This window comes from Calidris pugnax, unplaced genomic scaffold (assembly GCF_001431845.1).
Source record: "Calidris pugnax isolate Ruff unplaced genomic scaffold, ASM143184v1 scaffold44, whole genome shotgun sequence".
NCBI lineage: Eukaryota > Metazoa > Chordata > Aves > Charadriiformes > Scolopacidae > Calidris > Calidris pugnax.
In genome coordinates, this window is record NW_015094506.1 from 40664000 (window position 1) to 40685572 (window position 21573).

Genomic DNA, 21573 nt, shown 5'->3' on the forward strand with positions numbered 1-21573 from the left:
TTATCTCATTCTAAGGTGACCATTAGCTTATACAGTTTTTGCCAGTGTTTTATACCATTTTGTAGATAATTAATCCTTTTCAGCCTCCAGTGTGATGGAGATGGTATTAATGGACGCTGATATTTTCTGTAAAATTTATTGCAGGAACAATACCAGCACTACTTATGCAACTTAGTCAAGCAATTTTTGTTTCTTTGTATGTTCCTTTTCTGCCCTGTCTGAATTTCTCTTACAACACCTTAGCCATTTCTAAGAAGGAGAAAGAGATGACTTTTTCCTTCAGACTGCAAGACATGTTGGCAAAATTTTCCTTTGAATATCATTTTGTTTATTAAGTCTGTAGTAGCAAATTCAGTTTGAAAAGGTATTTTAGTTGTATCAAGAATCTCTCCTCTATGTTAATTTTTTTCTTAAATTAATCTGAGCTTTGGAAAAGCTAACAGCTTTCTCACAGGCTCTTGCTGAGCTTGCCCAAGTTTTCCTAAAATCTCAAGCTGACCAGGGTTATTCATAATGTTACTACATAAAATAAGTATATTCACCTTCTATCACAACACCTTTCTATAGCAGACTTGTTCTTGCCTTTCTGCACATTTCAGTTCCTCCTAGGTCAACCAGGGTTGTAATGGGAAAACTATTTTCCCTCTAATACTGCTTCTGTCTAGTCTGAGCTGAGTTCTGCCTCTGTCCTGAAACTGAAATGAGAACACCTGTGTTTTCTGGATTTGTAGTGACGTATATCTCTGCTGCATCCAAGCAGCACTGAAGAGGGAGACACCCAAATCAGAGAGAGAGAGTTATGAAGACGTGTGAACAAATCCACAGTACATCTTCAAAGGCAACTTTCAGATGTGTTCACTGACCTCACATAGGTGTAATAACAAGACGTTAAACAAGGCAGAAGCAGTGAAAGAAAACGCTCTCTGAAAAAAAGACTTGCAGGTCAGGTGCTGGACTTGCATTCAGGTATTCAGTATTCATTTCCTGATTTAATAACAGATAGATCTGTGTCTCTGTCTCCCATTTACAGAGTAAAGATAACATTATTTTACAGACTCTCTAACCACAACATCCCCAAACTGCTATGAATTGCAAAAGCTTTCTGACAATCATATTTTCAGAGCTTTGTCTGTATGACGTCTCTTAGGAAGAGGCTGAGACATAGGAATAAGTGGCCAAGTGGCCATTTCCCTTCCCACCAAAAATTTTCTTTCCCTGTGATCAGCTAACCTGACTGCTTTTGTTACTCTCCAGCTACTCTCATTATATTGTCCTTGTATTGGCCTGGTAACCCATAGTCAAACTCTAAGTACGTTACCATTTTAAGGAGTCTTCCAACTTATGTATGGCCTTGTTTATTCTTACAGTTACCAAGAATCTCACCTTTTCTCCTTCTGTTAATTCTAGCTGCACTGAAAAACAGGGATGTTAGCAAATCCCTGCAGATACATCCTTAGAAACAATTTGGAGATAAAAAACAAAGTTAAAATATTGAATCCAAAGTGTGGACAAAATACTATTTGGTGCTCAGCACCCAGTCCACCTTACCTTTTGCTGCCATCCTGTCATTCAAAAGAAAACTGAGTTCTTGTTAATTACATATTGCATCATGTGCCAGAATGAAACTATGCTACATGAAGCTGTGACCAGGGAAAAAAGAAAAAAAGAAGTAAAAATAAGTGACATCTTAAAGCACAGAAATACTTTTTTTTTAAAAAAAGAATTGCTTCTAAGCAAAATATTTTTTTAAAAAAGTTGCTAAAGCAACACTGTGGAAATACCATCTCTAAACTAAGTTGTCCCAGCTGGGGCTTAATGTGTTAGTTTTGGAAAAGTGATACTCAAGCGATGCAATAAATTTCACACAAATCTTCTAGTTATTTACCAAGTGATTAAAACCAAATATATTATGACTGTGTTATGGATGTTTTTTGCTGAGATCTTAAAAATTATGCTTCATACATACCTTTCTTTCTGCTGTTTATCAATGCTGCTAATGTTTTGTTCTCATTTAGCAACATATTTCTTTATTTTTTTTTTTCTAAGATTCACATCATAATAATTGCTAAAAAAATCATTTTAATAATTTAACAATAATACTGCTTATGTAATGTTTGAAATACCTATTTCAAATAGATTTTAGGCTTTTTATACTGTATATTTTGATTATGGAGTTTTCTGAGGGAGGAAGCAGAAATTTTTCCACTCAGATTATTTTATATTCATGAATGAATTTATTTAGATAGGAAAATTTTCATTGCAGGCTGAGCTCACATAATTAGTGTTGGATTCCTTCCTTCCTTTAGCTGGATAAGCTCTCAAAAATAACTAAGAAATTTTGAGTGTAATTCTTTTCTCCTGTCTCAGACACATGGCTTGGGGTGAGAGGACTTTTCTTTCATATGTACCTGTCTTTCTCATTTGAGTTTAGGGATTATGTGAGATGAGTTTTGAGTCAGAAACTGAAGCCAGAAACTGTGTGTTCATAGCAGTGGCTGCTTTTCTAAGTACTCTGTCCCTGAGGTACTCCCTCCCTTACTTGAGGATACAGATGGACACATCTATTGTCCAATAATCTAAACAAATTAACAATTCATACAATGTGACTTCGTTTATATTTGTGTATGTCAACTGCCTTGAGGAATCTCCCTTCTGCTGCCTGATCCAAATCAAATTCAGGGTAATGTGAGGCTTCCTATTTAATTCTAAAGCATAATCGTCAACATCAAGCTGCTGTTTTCAGGTGTCACATGACATCTTTCTTCTCAACTGACTATTTGCCTTAATATGCCATTCATGCATTTTACTCAGAAAGATAGAAGAATTTTCTTTCTTTTTCCAGTATGCTAATAATCATTTCCCAGTACTAATACAATCCATCAGTTTCTTCTTAAGAATTTCCTCCTTTACTCACTCATTTGGAATGTCAACATGAAAAAAAGAATTAAAATCAGAGGATACAAAGTTATATGCATCTTAAGAAACGATATATCTACTGAGCTGGTTAGAAACATGTTACCTCTAAGAGAAGTTCTTCTTGCCACACTATTGCTATTTCTTTACATTGGAATTACAGTCATACTTAAATCCTAATCTTAATTTAATCCAATAGTATACTCACAGGTTTGACATTCTGTAAGGGATTGCGCTCGCTGTGCATTGACATTGCATTGAATGGACAAGAAGAATAAATCATACATGGAGGATTAAGTGACAAGAAATGGAGAGGAACATAGAAGTCCCCATGTATAACAATAGCTGCAAGGGATGGGAAGGATTTTCAAAATTGTGTAGCACTTTGATACATCTAGAAAGTTTTACTGAAAGTCTCTAAAGCTGATCAGAGGTAAGAATAGTTTAAGGATTGCAGTCAAATAATCTCAGTGCTAATAACTGATACAATCAAGAATTCTAGTTTGAACCTTCTAATTAAACCTGGTGTCCTGGGTTCTGTTGAACTGTCACAGGTATCTTGACCTTTTCTTCATGGATCTTTTTCTCTAATTTGCTTAGGCTTTCAAAAAGCTGCATGTTGCATTGCAATATTGGTCTCTACTGCATTAGAAGAAATAGATTAATAAAACTGACAAAAGTAGGTTATATACTGAAAGTCTAAGGTTCAAATAAAAGAATTTGTAAAATCAATATAGAACTAACCATGTCAATTAACATCTCAAATGATTCCTCTTTTGGTGGCAAGAAAATGTTAAAACCAGCCTACTCCACTCTAACAATGCATGTGTATTTTTTTTCTTGTAGGAATGTTGACACAGTGCACTATTTGCGAACCTAGTTTTTCCTAAGTCAGTGGGGCACAGCTTGATGTATAATCAGAAGATGGAGTGTGGGGCAGATAAATCTGCTATTACATGCTGGAGGCTGCTGAGAAGCCATCATTTCTACTCACTACTGACAGTAAAGGAAGTATGTGTTGAGGTGCCTGATCAGCAAGATGAAGGGAGAATTTTACTTTTTTTCCCTGCAGAGTCAGGGCAGATTTATATTTTCAGCATATCTGAATAAAGCCAGTGTCCAGAAAAACACCCTTGGAATTCTTCCTGCTGAGCACAAATGATAAAGCTTAGTGCTTTACTCTGTGCCCAAGTGCAGCTTCCTCTCACACTTGAGATAGAGTAAAAGTCTTGTGCGCTGCACAAAGACTTATAGCAATTGGGCCTTTGCACAAAAGCCAAGAATTATTCTGAAGGATCCACATGTTTGAGATGAAAATGCTACTGCATGATAAACTACTGTTTCTGTTCCTTTCAAACAAATGAAAAAAAGTATCTAATAGTATTAAAAAAAATAAAATAGTTCCACGTTGCGAGCCACAGAGATTTTTTAAAAAATCTAGGTAGATATCAAGAAAAATGTTCCCCCTTTACTTCAATTTGTTTCAACATAAAGCAAATACATACTTTCTTCCTTGTTAAGAAATGTCTTGGATATAACAGTATTTGGGTCAAATAATCTATGGACTTATTATTTCTCTTTGAAAAGGAATTTCAAGGTCAATACAAACATATTAGGTGTCCATATGTTGTATAGTGTGCCAGAAATATGGAAACAAAATTTACCTGTTGTGCTTTCTTAATTAGAAATAGATCAGAAATGAAATATTTAAAATTTATTACAGCTGATCAGGAAATGAAAATCTGCTAGATTTTTAGAAAAATTATTGAAATTTGCAACTTAGTGACTGTACAAAATTGAGATCTTTCAATTTTTCATAAAGAAATGGGTGTTAAAATATGTACGTTAATAAAAAGCACAGTCAAGCTTTTACTCTAGCTGCTCTAACTGAAGTTATCATATAGTTGAGAATTTAGGCTATAACTTTAATTCTCATTTGTTTTGACCAGAAAATACTTTCTAAATAAAAAAAACCTAAAACAAACAAATTAAAAAACACTTAGATTTGATAAAACCTACCAACTTTTTCAGTTTTGATTAATTAATATATTTTGACAAATTCATTTCATTACAAATTCTAAACTGTTCTCTCTCCAGCATTCTCAAATTTTAGTGGTTTAGATACAACTAGTCACAGATCTAAATAATTTCCGTTTCAAAACCTAGTCCACATAAACCAGTGTTGACCGGAGTGAAAATAAAAGCAAGATACAGTCTCTTTAGTGTAGCTGTGATCATAATAAGCTTAATCACATCAGAACATTGAACCCAGGTCTGTATTTCTTGATTTCTAGAATTGCTGCATAGTCTAGAAACTGAAACTGAAACTTAATTATAAACCTCCGCCATGCATTCATAGAGATAAGACAGATGGGACTAATAACAGCTATTGTTGCTTGGTAGCCTGTTAAAGAGATTGCATCTGTCATCATGGTTTGGCCATTGCCTCTTATCTGAGAGAATAATAGATTTGTTTTATTTGCATATATTCTGCTTTTAAAATAGAGATGAAATTTATTTAATTTTAATAAAGTAACATCTTCAAATGGAAATGCATTTTATATCACCCGGTATCATATGGTTAGTATTGATTTAAGAGGTAAAAAGAGATATAATTCAGATATGATATGATTTAAAAAAAAAAAAAAAATTACTTAGCAAGCAAAAGTCACTTCTCACAGATGATAATTGAATCAAGTCTGTGCAAACTTATATGCAGAGTTGTGGTAGTTACCAGTGAAAGCTGGTGTCTTAACTGCAGGATCAATGAAATAGTAGCATAAGCCTAGCCTTATGGTTCAGTGTCATTTATAGTTCTGCAAGGTTTTGATAACACACAGTCTGTAGATGAAATGGCGCAGAATTTGAATGTAGGCAGAAAGGAGAAAATAATCCATATATTGAAGAATGACTTGAAGACAATGGATATTGCCAGCAGGACTATGCCAGGCATAAAAGAAAACTAATAAAACAAAACAAAACCAAACAAAAAACAAACCAACAAAACCAAATCAAAAACAAACAACAAAAACATATTTATAAAGTGAGATTATGTACTTAATTTTTCTTTCTTTCTATGATTAGTGTCTGAATGTTCTGCTCTAAAGATTTTGAATGTCTCATATGAAGCAAGGCTACCACTGACTTCACCTATTGCAGTAGAGTAATATAATGGACTCTTGTTTTGGCAGTTCCAGATAAAAATACTTTCCAGGAAAAATACCTCCTATGGTCATGACTGGAATTTTGGCTGCATACCTTAATCTCTATCTGTTATCCCTGTGCACACTCATTTGATGATGACTTCTGGAGGGCTAAGAGCCACCTAGGAATCATTTTAAGGAGAACCTGTGGAATGTAGCTAGTTCTATTCCTTCTTTGAGGAACTCCCAGTCAGTGACAAAAATGACCAATAAACCTTTCACACCTGTTTGCATTTATATTCCAAATCGGAGTGGGATCTTGTTGCCTAGATTTGATTATACTACAGTTGTATACAAACTCCAAAGGCTACTCTGCAAGGATTTCAAAGCCAGTACAAACAAATCATAAATAGTAAGACCAAAGCATATACGGTTTGGTTCAATACCAGTTTAAATAGTTTGAGCACAACTGCATATGCACTGAATCTTTCCTTCGGGTAAAAAATCATTACTACCAAGTATGAAAAAACTCAACATGGGAGAAAAAAAACGAATAAATACAAATTCTACAGACTTTAACCTGTTGAGATTATTTATCAAATACTTATTGATATATTTTTCACAGATGTACACAAATAGACAGTTGAATTTATAAGTTCTGTGGCTCTTAAAAGGAAGCTGAGGGAGATGAAGATGTAAGAATGGATTCTAAAGCTGCATATTTAAGATTAATATCAAGTCACTTCCAGTGAACAGAGATAATGCAAAGGAAGTCTCAAATCATGCAAATGTTACTCAGCACCTTTTATATTTTAGCAACATTTCACAATAATTCACAAGTTAAAGTAATCAGTTTAATTTCCAAAGTGATGTTAAAAATTTCAACTTCAGTTCCATAGTCAGAATAAGAACATAAAACTAAAATCTTAAAGTGTGATCACATCTCTGAAGCTACATGGTCATAATGGGTCTGAATGAACCTGGAGATAAAAAAAAAAGACTCTGTAAGACATGATTGTTTATTTTTTATGTCAGTTAAGGACAGATAAATAAATTAGTCTTACAGACATGGATGTGTTAGAAAGAGTTTGTCTTGCTGAAACAGTAACTGTTACAAATGGTTGTGAAATCTTTCTTACCTGATATGATTTTTCTCAATCATATGTTCATGTAGGTCTTCAGTAGCCGGTGTACATATTCTAATGTCAATTCAACATTTATTGCTGAAGCTCTGGTTAAACACTTGACACCTATTCAATTTACCCCACTGCAATATCTCTATTAGGTCTAATTCCTATTTTAATTAATAGGGTTAACCACACACACACACACACACACACAGAATCATACAGAATGATATGGGGTTGGAAGCGACCACTGGATATCATTTAGTCCAACCCCCTTGCCAAAGCAGGTCCACCTAGGGCAGGTTGCACAGGAACGTGTCCTGGCAGGTTTTGAATGTCTCCAGAGAAGGAGACTCCATCACCTCTCTGGGCAGCCTATTCCAATGATATAGCACCTTCAAAGTTAAGAAGTTCCTTCTCATGCTTAGGTGAAACTTCTTATATTCAAGTTTGTGCCCATTTCCTCTTGTCCTATCCATGGGCATGGCTGAAAAAAGACTGCCCTCCAGTGCTTGCTGTTGACCTTACAAATTTAACTGTAACAGGTCAAGATCCTGAAGATAACATATAGAGTTGCAAAAAACCCCGTATCTACCTAATACATCAGGTATTAATATATTAAATTATTACCATTATGATTTCCTATACCCTTCATTTGCAATTATATATGAGATTTCAATTTATTATTTAAAAGCCTTTATTCCATTGGAATTCATAACGAAATTACAAGTTTTAGATGTAAAATGTAATTCATATCAATTCTGTGAATAACAGTAAATGAACAAAAATGGTATCCTATAGGTAAAATAATTTTATATATTGTTATACTTTAATTTTCCCCTTGATTAAATTTTGTGGAGGTTGTATACTAAGCTCTGTGATAAGATGATATCAGTTCACATCTAAGTAGTTCATGAAGAATTATAAAACAGACTACCAAGACAATTAAATAAGTATTAAGTAGATTAGTTGGTCACATCCCAAAGCTCTTAAAGGGTTTTTCAGTGGGAAAGAATGCAAAATGTCTACAAAACCTGATGGTATAATTTGAGTCATGGTTTTAGCTGTCTTTGTGAGAATGAGCTTTTACTTTCTGTCATATTTGTCATCTTACAACAATTACCAAAGGGTAATGAGCATATTTTAAATATTTGTTATTTTAATTATTAATTTTACATGGAAGAGAAAGGGTCTAGAATGAAAATTTAATTGCTTGTATTCCCAGTTGGATTTCATAAAATGTGTTAAATACAGAACCTTCTAATATCGTTTTTTCTACAGATGTAGAAAAAATAAGTGTCATACTATGGGCAGATCTACACTATTTTGCAGGGCGCACCAAAAAAAATACAGATATAGCTGCTGATGGGCTGGCTCAGGCACATATCATAGTTGCTGAAACACAAGTTTGAATCTTGAAAGTCCAATAGCTGTTTTTAATAACTTCTGTACCAAAAGAACACCAGTAAACAGTTGTTATTTTCATCCTTAAGTGAAACCCCCTCTCTGCCAAAAAATACCCAAAAAGCAACATTCCAATTTATTTCAATGGGAATAGGATTCCACCCCATGCTATACTCTGGGGTTCTCAAATTTAATTTAACATTTTGAAGCAATAGAGAATTTACTGTATTCCTTGGAAATTTATTCAACAAATTGTTGCCTTACAGAGTGTAAAATGTGTAATTTTTTTCCATGTGATTGTATTTATTGTCAGTTTTACCAAAGCTTCTTAAATACATTTCTAAGAATGGAAAAACTTAGGGTCAGAAGTTCCTAATTCTCTGTCATGATACAATATAGTGAGAAAAACAAACTGAAGTATTCCAAATTAATTAATTATAGATAGTAGATAAATTGAGATAGGAATTGGGATTAAATGCTGTGTTTCTGATTTTTTTTTTCTTTTCGTAATAGACCAAAAGAGACTTCCAGGTTTTCAAGAAATCAAAGACAATCTTGCAGACATCACAAGATACTGATCCTAAGAAGTTATCTGGGTGTGTAATTTCATTTTTCATTCATCAGAAATTCTGTATATTTGCTATTTGTAGTAATTCATATAACTGCTAATTGTTCAGAAAAAATAAAAAAAATTTCATGCTAAACTGCTGCTTAGTTTTGAATAATTTTTTAGTTAGATTTAATAATTATGGCAGGTTCAAAATGTTTTCAATTTAAATGGTGTCTCAAAACACAAATAATACTTTTTATGAAGTAAAAATACAGAATGGACAAGACATTGGATAAATACAGGAATTGATATTTTAAATACAGTGACCAGACTTCTTCAAGAGACAGTCACAAGGACAACAGATAGAAACGAACTGGAGTGATTGCTAGTTTTCTTCTTCCACTTTGGAAATTTGAATTATTCAGCATCCAGCCTGCTGGCAGAATCCCACTGCTAGCCACGTGGTGTGGCCCTGGCACGGCATCCTGAAGTGAAAACTCGACTGCAAAGTCGAAAGCTATAAGCAGCTACAAGCTGCTCTAAAGTATCACTTTAAAAAGGCTTGGCATCCTTTTTTTATAACTGTGTTCCAATTCTCTCTTTTTTGTATTTGGCCCGGGGAAAGGTACTTAAGGAAACACATGGGAGAGAGTTTCATCGCAGAGATTTAAATGTGTGTTAATTAATCAAAAGCCTATATAATAAAACTTCATAGTGAATCTGCATAGAAAATGTTTGTCTTCTCTTGGAATTTCCAGTGTTAAAATCTTGATGAATTAGCTTTTAATTTCATCTCTAATTCCCTGGAAATCATAGGTCTTTGATTTATGAGCCTCATCCTTTTCTGAGTCCTCTTTTGTGAATAAAACTGTAACATTTTTCTTCTGTGTTGTGCATATTTTGCTATATCTTTTCATGTCAGGCCACACCTCCCTGGCAAACCCTCCCATTTTGTATCAGTTATTGATCTCTGCTGGATTTTGCTTTGGATCTTCGAAAGGAAATATTCTTTTGTGACTCTATTTAAACGCTCAATAACAAAAATGTTATACTTCCCTAAGATGTTCCGTTGTAGATTCTTTTCTTCAGTAACACCCCTGGCTGCAGCACAAGAATACAAAAGAGCAACAAACTACATATATGTTCATGACCAATTTTGAAAGAAGGAGATCCCAAAACATTCCAATTTTATATGCTCATTACTTCAAAAGTTATTTTCTTAAAGTAAATTTTCATTTATCTGAATAAGAACTACAGAATGTTTTGTCAGAATAACTTTTTTTTTTTTTTCCATAAAAAAGATGACTCCAGGAAAGCACTTGTTTGAAGTGGTACATATGTGGTACAAAATAATTTTAAACTTCTTTTTCTTTAAATATGAGAACACCTAGTAAAAGAAAAATCAAAAAAAAGGGAAAACAACATTAAAAACCAAAAATTTTACTTATTTGTGTTCATGACTGGCAAATCAGGAAATGTTCGAAGGAACGGTTTATACATACATGCATGCGCACACACACTTTGCAAAAACTATCACTTAGAAGATCTCTAAAACTGGAAGGAAAGCTGAGAGATGCAAAGATCTTTTGAATGGGCAGGACTCTGTCTTCCTGTATCAAAAAGAAAGGAAAGGAGATGTTAGAAAAGTACTGGGACAGAGTATAGAGAAGATCTAGAAAAACTAAGAGAGTCACAGCTGAGGAAATGGTTATGTTACCGTACACAGTACAACTCTTTTATCACCAGTTCTCTGAGGTATCTTCTTTTCACTACTGTTTTAAACTCTCTTCAAGTTGAGAAAATTAGCAAACTGTATATAAAGTTTTCCACAGAAGTGACTTCATGCAAATGAGTCATTAATGCAGTCTCCAGGATGTTGTCAGCCCAATCTGTTTCTATCTTAGCATTAACTTCCTAACATATGTTTGCATCTATTTTATGATACTGGTAACACTTCTCTCATGTGAACCAGGAATTGGCCCCAAAACTTTTGAGTAGTAGCAGCTTGCTATACAATACAGGAAGCTGTTGTGCAGATCCTTTAAAAATGATTTAAAACATTCCCAAAACAGCGCTTAAATAAATTGCTCTTTTAAAGGATTATAGAATAAATGGATATATTGGTTCTAGCCATTACACATTCTGATGTATTGCTTCATGCTAGGCTGTACTGCAATGTGTCACTTCTGGTGACTTTCCTACTTTGTTTCCTTAGCATTTCAGATATGACATGCTGTTACTGTGACTAATGCAATCTTACAGGACCTAAAGAAACTTGCATGCCAGGAATTAGCAATAAAAAGTACCACTGCTTTGTTTTGCACACTGTTCTTTCTTTCAAACAATGAAAAAATTGTTTTTCTTAAAAATAAAACCAAAACTTGTTACTTTCTACTGGTTATTTCACTTATAAAAAGTGAACAATTAATACACTAAATATTATATACATGAAAATACTTATCTGATTATACAGTCTTTTTTAAAAAATCTCCTTCTTAAGATGATAAAAACAGAGTTCTGTGCATAAATAGTCAACAGCAAGTTGATATTATGTTTCTTCTGCTGTCAATAAAAATGAAAATCCAAGCCCCAAAAGCTTCTTTTTTTACATTTTTAAAACTTTGGTAGCTGGCTTTACACTTCATAGTTTGAAACATTGTCTGAATGACTGAAAATTCATTTTTGAGAGTGCCAGGTTGCAAGAACTTAGAAATTCTCAATTGTTATCCAGCATAAAAGGTATTAGCAGCCCTCTGAGGCGGCACTGAAATTTTGGACTTCCTCTTAAGCTGTTTTATGAGTTATCAAATGAAGTGTAGTTTCGCTACTGCAAGAATGAAGAACTGGCTTGGCCAGTTATACCATAGAAAGGGTGTAGTGGAGATGCAAGGCTTGTAGTCTCCTCATCACACCTGGGGGGAGTGAAAGGAAAAAAGAGAGAACTATGACAGCTTCAAATAGGAGTGTCTTCTCACTCTCTGGCAGTAGCTGTTGTCCTAGCTCCTCGTTCTGGAGCTGGCAGTGAAAGGGAGCTAGATTTCCACAGCAGGGGATGCAATAGTGCAATGACTGGTTTTCTAACTCTAGTAAGAAGCTGGCTTAGAAAATAGTACAATTAGAAGCTCCTCTGCCTTCTTCCTAAGTTATCATTCATAACAACTGCACTTCATCTGTGCTTCCACTTTGTTCTTTTTTCCCCTGGTCTCATGAATCATATACTTTGATTTGTAGAGTGACACAGCTTTGTCACATAATTAGCCCATAGCAAGTTGTCGTAGTGAGATATGGATCTGAAACCATTGAGCTGAAATAGATGTTTTACCTTTGTCACAAATTCCTTGCATGATTCATAAAACATTATATAAAAAGTTGGAAGGACTTTATCTTTTTCTCATTATGCTTTGAAAGAAAACAGTGGCAACGGGCCACTGTAACAACTGTAGACATTTAAATACAGAGAAGTCCCATAAGTCAGAAACCTAAGCCTGAAGAACTTTCAGGTACCAACTCTCTGATCCGCCTATTCCTAATCAACACATGAGTATTTTGAAATATCTAACTTCCCTGTGTACTGCATAGGCTTTTGTGCTCACATATTGGGCTTTTATTCAAAAAACCTGATCTAATATACGATTTCCAAAGTGGCAGTCCAAGATTAACAGAGGGAAAATTTCCATCTCTAACACTACTGCAGGATGACATTGCAAGTTAATGAAGAGGTTGTTCCATTTTATTTTCTTTTAACCTACAAATTGGCATCTGGGTACTGAAACATTTGATATGTTGGGGCTAAAATTTCCTCTTGGATTTTGCTTATTGGCCAGTCTGTGGTGGATTTCTTTCTTTTTCCCTGCAGGATTTCAATGTTGCTATTGTTGCTGTGACTGGTACTATTTTTTCACTGCTAAAATATAAAAGTAAAACAGATATTCTCCAAGTCTAAACAAAATAGTCACCAGGGACATCACTATGAGGGGCATAACTAGACCCCTGGGAGCACAGCAAGAGAAAACCATTCTCCCAGAAGATTCTGCTTCGGAAGTTATAGCTGTGGGGAAAGAAGATAACAGCCAATATAACAACCAAGTCCAAGAGTTATAGAAGAATGGAGAAGGAAATGATGTAAAGAGACTCAGTAAAGGTACTCATTAAGGAGCAAACAAAAGAACATGTCAGAGATCAGAGAAGAAAAACATATTACTGTAACTCTTTGCTTTATCGACACCAGAGACCTAAATATGTTTTCATTTGCTATATTAAGATATTTAGTGTAGATCCTTGGATGGGCAGAGGTGCACAGGGTAATTTCCAGGTTTTCTGTTAAATTAATACTTTCCAAAGGTGGGGTTTTTTCCTAAACTTGCATTTCAGAGAAAAATGCCTATAGGAAAAAAATATCAGAACAATTCTTTCATCATAAAAGAACATCAAAACAGAGAAATGTCAGATATGTGTTTATATTTTAAAATGTGTTAGTTTAACCAATTCCATAAAGTGTACTCTTTTAAGTGTTTTTCACCTTTCATCTGTAAATGCATTGAGTCTTTTAGTACTGTTCAAGTATTTACACATCTCAGAAAGAATGAGATGATTTGAGAGAATTATCAAAGGAATTGCTTGAAAACCTTGCTAGAACATTTTTCTCCTCTGTTTTTGATATTTCTCCACCTATATCATCAACTGTAGGATTATTTTCCTTTATATAAGGTAATACTAATTAAAATTTGTTTCATAAAGGGACATCTTCAATACTACTCCCTCCTTGTTTCTTCTGCTCTGTATTCTTGTATTGTATGATTTACCTGTTTACTTTCTTCTGAAGTGGCTTTAGTCTGGGTAAAAATAATTTGTGAGGATATATGGAAGGAGAGTACCTGCTCCCTTAAGGGTGTCTGGTCAAAGGAGCCCTAGGTAGGGATGTAATGCAAATGCATACCACCAAGACAATATAAAGTTCTTATGCGTTAGGAGCCAGAACCTCTGTGATAACTTGAAAGGTCTCAGGATTGAAGAAAGGAGCAAAGATGTTTCTAAGTCACATTTCACCTTTCTAAATCCTGGTCCCCAGCCCTGGTCTTGTTGTTTGTTAGAGCTTCCCAGAACAGTTGTGCCAGAGAGTGCAGCGTGATCCTCCTTTTTTCTCTTCAGAGACTCTTCTGTAACAAAATCAAAATTAGAAGCTGTTTAGAAATCAGTATAAATGATGTTCACTGGGTGGGCCTAGGCTACCAGAAAACAGACTTCTTACTCCTGAAATTTCCAAGGTCTTTAGAAACTCTTCAATGAAATATATAGAGTGGATGTTGCAGAAAGGGAGTCACAGCAAAGAAGCAGGACTCCTGAGAAGTCTTTGGCTCAGACATGAATTCATAAGTTAATGCCAACTAATGACATGCACTATTTGGTGTGGAATCACATTTTAAAAACAGCACAATGAACAAGGAGCTGAGCCAGTGCAAAAAAAAGCATTTCAGGGATAATGTGATCAATAAATTTCAGTCTGTGTCAGGAGTCTGATTACCATATCCCAGATGTAGTGAAAAGGACATAGAGGGCACTAATAAAGAGGTCAGAATACAGTGCATAGCTATAATTGAGTGTACTACTTATGAAGAACAGCTACAAGCTTGTGTACTGCCCTTAGTGAACCAGTGAGAGAGACTAACTGCAGGCATTTTTAGTTTAAGAAAATTAAAAGGTCAATTTATTTTCGTATTTTCTTTCTAGAAAACAAAAATCAGTAAATTACAAAAATACTTAAAAAAACCCCACAAACAATACAGCAAAAAAATCAAGCAATACAACACTCCTCCTCCCAGTAAAACTATAACTCACAGCAAGAGCTGATATCTGATCGTGTATCTAGGTATGGGTTTGGGTATGAGATCTTCATCATGCAAGTATTATTTCTGTTCAGGTCTAATTCTAAGTATAAAAATAGAATGAGTTAGAATGGTGTTAACGTCTGCTTAAATCTGCAACAGCACCATTGTTTTTAATAAATTATAAACACTGTAGTGCTCCTGAATCTAAGAATAATGGAGTTGGGGTTTATGTAGCAGTTTACAGGTCTTTATCAGTCCTGAAATAGAAATGAAAATTGCAGATGGAGAGAAAAGTTATAGGAAAGAGAACAAGTTTGGTGATATAAGCATTCTCTGGCTGAAGACTAGATGGATTGATTTTGCAAACTTATTTGAGCAGAAAGGAAGTCATTCAGTAAGAGTTTCTGTCTCCTAATGCCTCTGTATGTACTTAACATGAGAAGTCAGTCTCATTCTTCCTAATAGCAAATTGAGAATACAAAAAGAAGAGAAATGTGTCTGCATAGCTGATAGACTCCCAGTCACCTGTGTCTATACCTGCTGCTTTAAAAGCATGCCAGCATAAATATGATCTGCAGAATCTTATCCCAAAATGTATTGCAACCTGTGTAACTATGGCCTTTTTCTAAACTAACTATAGAACTCAGAAGAAACTGACTGGTATTTCAGGGAAAAATGTAAAGCTTTCATTCTACGTAATACCTATGGATTAAACTCCAAGACACTAAGCCATGTTGTTCAGATATTGTATAGCATTGTGCCCTAACAAATAACTCAACTGCTTCTTGTTATATTGCAATGGCTGAGGTAACAACAATTCAAGATCTACAATTAAAATGTCTAATCAATCCTGTGAGTTCCAAGTACTGACAGATGTTAATGATTATACGATTTCTGTTAGCCATGGAAACATAATACAATGAAACACCTATTTTAAGTTGTTAAAAAAGTTTTAAGGTATAATGTACAAAGAATTGCACATACGTATTAAACATCTGCAGTGGAAATGTCTATGTATCATTTTAAATTAATTCTCACTTGTGTCCAAAGCAAGCATTTCGGTCTGTCTCATTAGTGTTAGGATAATAGGATCACAGGATAATTCAGCTTGGAAGGGTTCTCATGAGATCTCTAGTCAAACTTTCTGGCTAAAAAAATGGTCAACAATAAAGTAAAACCAGGTCCCTCGGGGATTTACCCAATGTGCTCTTGAAAATACCCAAGGATGGAGTCTGTACAGTCTCCCTAAGCAACCGTTTCCAGTGCTCTCTCTTATCATAAAGAAGCTTCTCCTTATACTGGCTATTTTCCTTTCCAGATATTACTGGATAATGGCTAATTTTTGCATGAGAATATAACATTATTTTTGCTTCTTCTAGCAAATGCAACAAAGCAAGAATCACATCTTAGTTTCAAGACTGAGCTAACACTTACTTAGGGATAGATCCGAAATCACCCATAAGACAATTTGAATTTCAACTGTAATGTAATCACAGAATCACAGAATCTTAATGGTTGGAAGGGACCTTTGAGATCATCGAGTCCAATCACACACAAAAAAAAAACAAACAACAAAAAAAACCCCAAAAAAACAAAACCACCACACCCACCCACAAACAGACACAAACCAACAATCTCAGGCACTAGAACATGCCCACAAGTGCCACATCTACACATTTCTTAGATCCCTTCAGGGATTGTTACTCCATCACCTCCCTGGGCAGGCTGTTCCAATGCCTGAACACTCTCTCAGTAAAGTAATTCTTCCTAATGTCTAATCTAAACCTCCCCTGCTGCAACTTCATGCCATTTCCTCTAGTCCTGTCCTTATTCACTTGGGAGAAGAGGCCAACACCCACCCCTCTACAACCTCCTTTCAGGTAGTTGTAGAGGGCAATGAGGTCTCCCCTCAGCCTCCTCTTCTCCAGACTAGACATGCCCAGTTCCCTCAGCCTGTCCTCATAGGACTTGTTCTCCAGACCCCTCACCAGCTTGGTGGCTCTCCTCTGGACCTGCTCCAGCACTTCAATGTCCTTCCTGTAGTGAGGGGCCCAGAACTGAACACAGTACACGAGGTGAGGCCTCATCAGTGCCGAGTACAGACACATGATCACTTCTCTACTCCTGCTGGCCACACTCTTCCTGATACAGGCCAGGATGCCATTGGCCTTCTTGGCCACCTGGGCACACTGCTGGCTCATGTTAAGCTGGCTGTCCACCAACACCCCCAGGTCCTTTTCTTCTGGGCAGCTTTCTAGCCACTCTTCCCCAAGCCTGTAGCGTTGCCTGGAGTTGTTGTAACTGAAATGCAGGACCCGGCACTTGGCTTTATTAAACCTCATGCTATTGGCCTTGGCCCATTGATCCAACCTGTCCAGATCCCTCTATAGAGCCTTCTGACTCTCAAGCAGACCAACACTCTCACCTAGTTTGGTGTCATCAATCCAAATAAGTAAATCCAAAATTATACTCCCCAAAATCTCTGCCTTATAACAAGGTCTGTGTTTGTTTTAGCTCTGGTCACTAAACTTATCCAGATATCTACAGAACATTCTTGGAACTGCTGTCACCTTGGCTAATCAAAGCATCTCAATGACTACCTCACACTTAACTGTCACCTGTTGGTCTCTGGTATGACTCTGTGGTGGGAACACTGCTTTTTGAGGGACACTTTAACTTATTGGCTTCATTACTTCCTCTGTGCTGGATCTTGTCTCTGTGTAATGGATCCCAGTATTCCTTCCTCTCATAGGAATCCCTCACCCCTGAGCTGCAATTCCTGCTTACCTTTTATTGTTCTTTTATTCAACCCATGAATTTTACAGTGTCAGAGTTCAAAGAACTGTCCAGAGAAATGGAACGTGAGCAATTAACCTCATCTGAATCTTGGCTGAAGAGTTCATAAAAAACATACATTCTAGGCACAAGACTATGGCACAAAATTTAGTGGAATCTCCACCTTGTCTGCATATTCTACTAGAAAGGCATTTAGTTGAACCTTTGCAACAGAATAGCTGAAATGCCTTTACGCTAAAAGATTTTTTCTGGTTTAAAGCCAAGTCTTACCTGAATGCCTAACTCAATATTTCAGCTTGACACCTAAACAAAGGAAAGAGACATACGTATTTAAGCTACAGCCTTCTTTCTCTTTAGTGTTTTCTCTCAAATTCTTCTCATTTGGGACATTGGCTCTTGTGGCTCTCACTTTTCAGCATATAGTAGAGGTAACATGAGAAATCGATCCAGGTTAATGAATTCCTAACACAAAAATTTGTATATCCAAAGTCTGATCTCTCAGTATGGTCTTCGAGGTTCCTTGTAGCTCCTGTAGACATTGATAATGAATTAATGCTAGCAGAAATATGTTCAACAAAATATGTAGAATTTATAAATTATAGACCTTTACATATACAGTTAAATTCAACCCTGATTACTTCAGTAGTGTAAGTGAACAATTTGCCTTCTTCAGAGTGATTCTTCCAGGCAAAGCATATTCAAGAACACAACAGAGTTTCATCTCTAAAACAGAAGCAGCTTGCTCACACATCCTGTCTGGATATACTTTCATTCTGATAGTAGTATATATGCTCACTGGTTTGGTAGGCTGGCCCAAGAATCTCTTCTCCTTCTTCCCTGTTTAGGTATAATATATGTATTTGTAAATTTGTCTAGCTTGACTCTTAAAGCGCTCCCTTTTGTTGTAGGAAAACTTAATCCTGCTGAATGTGTCACAAACAAAGAGACTTGCATAATCATAGTATATATGCTCACTTGCATAAACATAAAACCACAGAAAAAACCTACAAAAAAATCCTTTTCAGCAGACTTGTATATCCCCTAATAACCCTCTCACAAATAGCAGGAATTCACATTCACTATTTGCCTCAGGGAAAGAGCCCTTTAACTGTGGTTCCTGTTCAAGGAGATATGGTTTCTGCAGTACCCTCACATGCAAGTAGGTTCAGTTCTTTCAGTTTGATAGCAGAAAGGAAACAGATATTGTATCTACCTTTCCATCCCACTGAGACTATAACAAATGGTAATGGTACCTTCCTTGTGACCCATAAGAGGAGATACAGTAAACCAGACACAGCCAGCTATTTCCTATTATATCTGGCACATTAACATGAAGGGGACAGACACAATTCAGGACTTAGAGGAAAACAGCAGCCTTTTAGACCAGCAGCTGGAAGCCAGGAGGGAAACTCTAGAGTGCACACCTGGCTAACAAACAACAGCGTGGATGGAAGAAGTTATTTTGAACATTTAAAAGTTCATTGTTAGACCTGCAATTTATCTAGCATTATGAACACAGCAATTGATCCGTTCATACTTTTACAAATTGACTTCCATTTCCAACAGCGGAGTCAAATAGTACTCCATGACCTTTACATTTTCTCCCACCTTTCTATGCACTGAGAAGGAAGACTTGGAGGAAGGATTGAACATGCAGAACTCCATACACTCCATAACTCTCTTCAGACAGTAGTTATTATGGCTATAACTGCATTAAAAAAGTGAGCTGAAGACTTTAATGACCCTTTTATCCTGGGGATGGCGCCATATCTGAAGACATAATCTCTTTCTTTCTATTTTTCTGAGTATGGCAGCATACCCAATAAGTGACTGATGCAGTTTCTTTTACGAAGGAGCCAAATCAGTTAGAAGCATAAGTAGCATATTATTTGTCCTCTCCTATCTTCCCCAGAGTTTAATTCACAGCCATTGCATAAGCAAAGTGAGAGTCAAATGAATGAGACTGGGAAGGCAGTTAAATTGTTTGACTTTCTGGACTAACATACTTTCTATCACACACATTTTCTTTTATCTTTCAGGATGTCTCTTTTTTACAGTCACTACTTCAGCATTCTGAAGGGCAATGCTCATTTTAAAATATGTATAGACTTAATTTAAAATAAATTAATCTAAAACCCTCTGGGGCAAAACTATGTTTGGTGTATCTCAACTAACTTCAGTGAAGTTACACCAAGGTTGAATCCAGGCCTATGTCCTCTCGTTTGTCATAAGATTAGAGCAAAACAAAGAGACCCCTTTAAAAATATGGGTTCCTTTACGTTCTCTCTCTCATTGTCTAATTTTGTTTTACAGCCTTAATAAAAACTTATATTAGTGGGATTTCATACATTTATTTTTATGTTTGATAACATTTTTGAGCACTGTGATAAAATCAACGGAAATTAATGTAACTGTTTCCTGCCAGGTTCAATAACTCTAATTACGAGCATTTCTAGTCCAACTGCATAATATGCTTAACTATCCAGTGTACTGAAAGAAATTTAACTACCTACCGCTGAGTCAGTGTTCTTTTATATTTGTGTAAGGAGAACAATCAGAAAAATAAAAAAAGTAAAAATGAATTTTCAAATTTCTGTTCATCATAGAATTATCATTAAGGATATTGCAGAGCTCCATAGAAATATATGAAAAATCCAATCAGGAATCTTTTGTCACAGTGTATTTACAATTAGAGAAAATTGTATGAACACATTATATGAAGCAATGTGGTATCACAGTAATGCATTTTTAAACTGAAAAACATCTCTGATATCTTAAAATAACTAACTCTTTCTGATATGATATATTCATGACTGTCTTCATACACTTGTAAACCCTTATTTTCATATTCTACTTGACTGAAAATGTCTTCAATGGCTGCACATGCTGAAAACAGCACCAAGAAAAATATCTGATTATTTTTCCAGATTTAATTTTATTTAATTCCAGATTTAATCAAGGAAAACAAGGAGTAAACATAACATGTTTGTGTCCAGAAGAATTTTAAATACACATCCACGTAAATTCTTCTGTTGTTAAATTCCAAAATAAAGAATTTGATTAGCACGTTAGTGAGTTATAGACATTTTTACTTACACAGATATTTTTATCTAGAAAAAATGCCAGAAAACACAGGCATGAATATAGAAGCTAACAGCAGTCTCTACATTGTCATAGCTGACTCATGCAACTGTAAGCAGTATGTTCTACTATTTTTTACATTACCAAGCTATTAATAAACATGATATTTCTAATACCCTGAGAGGACAAACTGAAAAGAAAGACTGAGACCATAATTTTCAACTGTGTGATCACTAGGGATGGAGCGAGGCATCTCTCTGATCTGAAGAACCTGAACATACATAAGCCTATGGGACCTGACAAAATGCATCTGAGTCCTGAGGGATTTGGCTGATGTAGTTGCCAAACCACTCTCCCTCTTATTTGAAAAGTCATGGCAGTCAGGTGAAGTCCACAGTGACTGGAAAAAGGGAAACATTGAACCCATTTTTAAAAATTGTAGAAAGGAGGACCCTGGGAACTACCAACTTTTCCATCTCACCTCTGTACCTACCTGGGAAGGTCATGGAACAGATCCTCCTAGAAGCTATGCTAAGGCACATGGGAGGTGATTTGGCACAGCAACCGTGGCTTCTCCAAGGGCAAGTCCTGCCTGAACAAACTAGTGGCCTTCTATGATGGAGTGACTGTAACAGTGGACAAGGGAAGAGCTACAGATATTCTGGTCTTCTTTAGGCCTTTAACACTGTGTCCCAACAACATCATTGTCTGTAAGTTGGAGAGATAGGGATTTG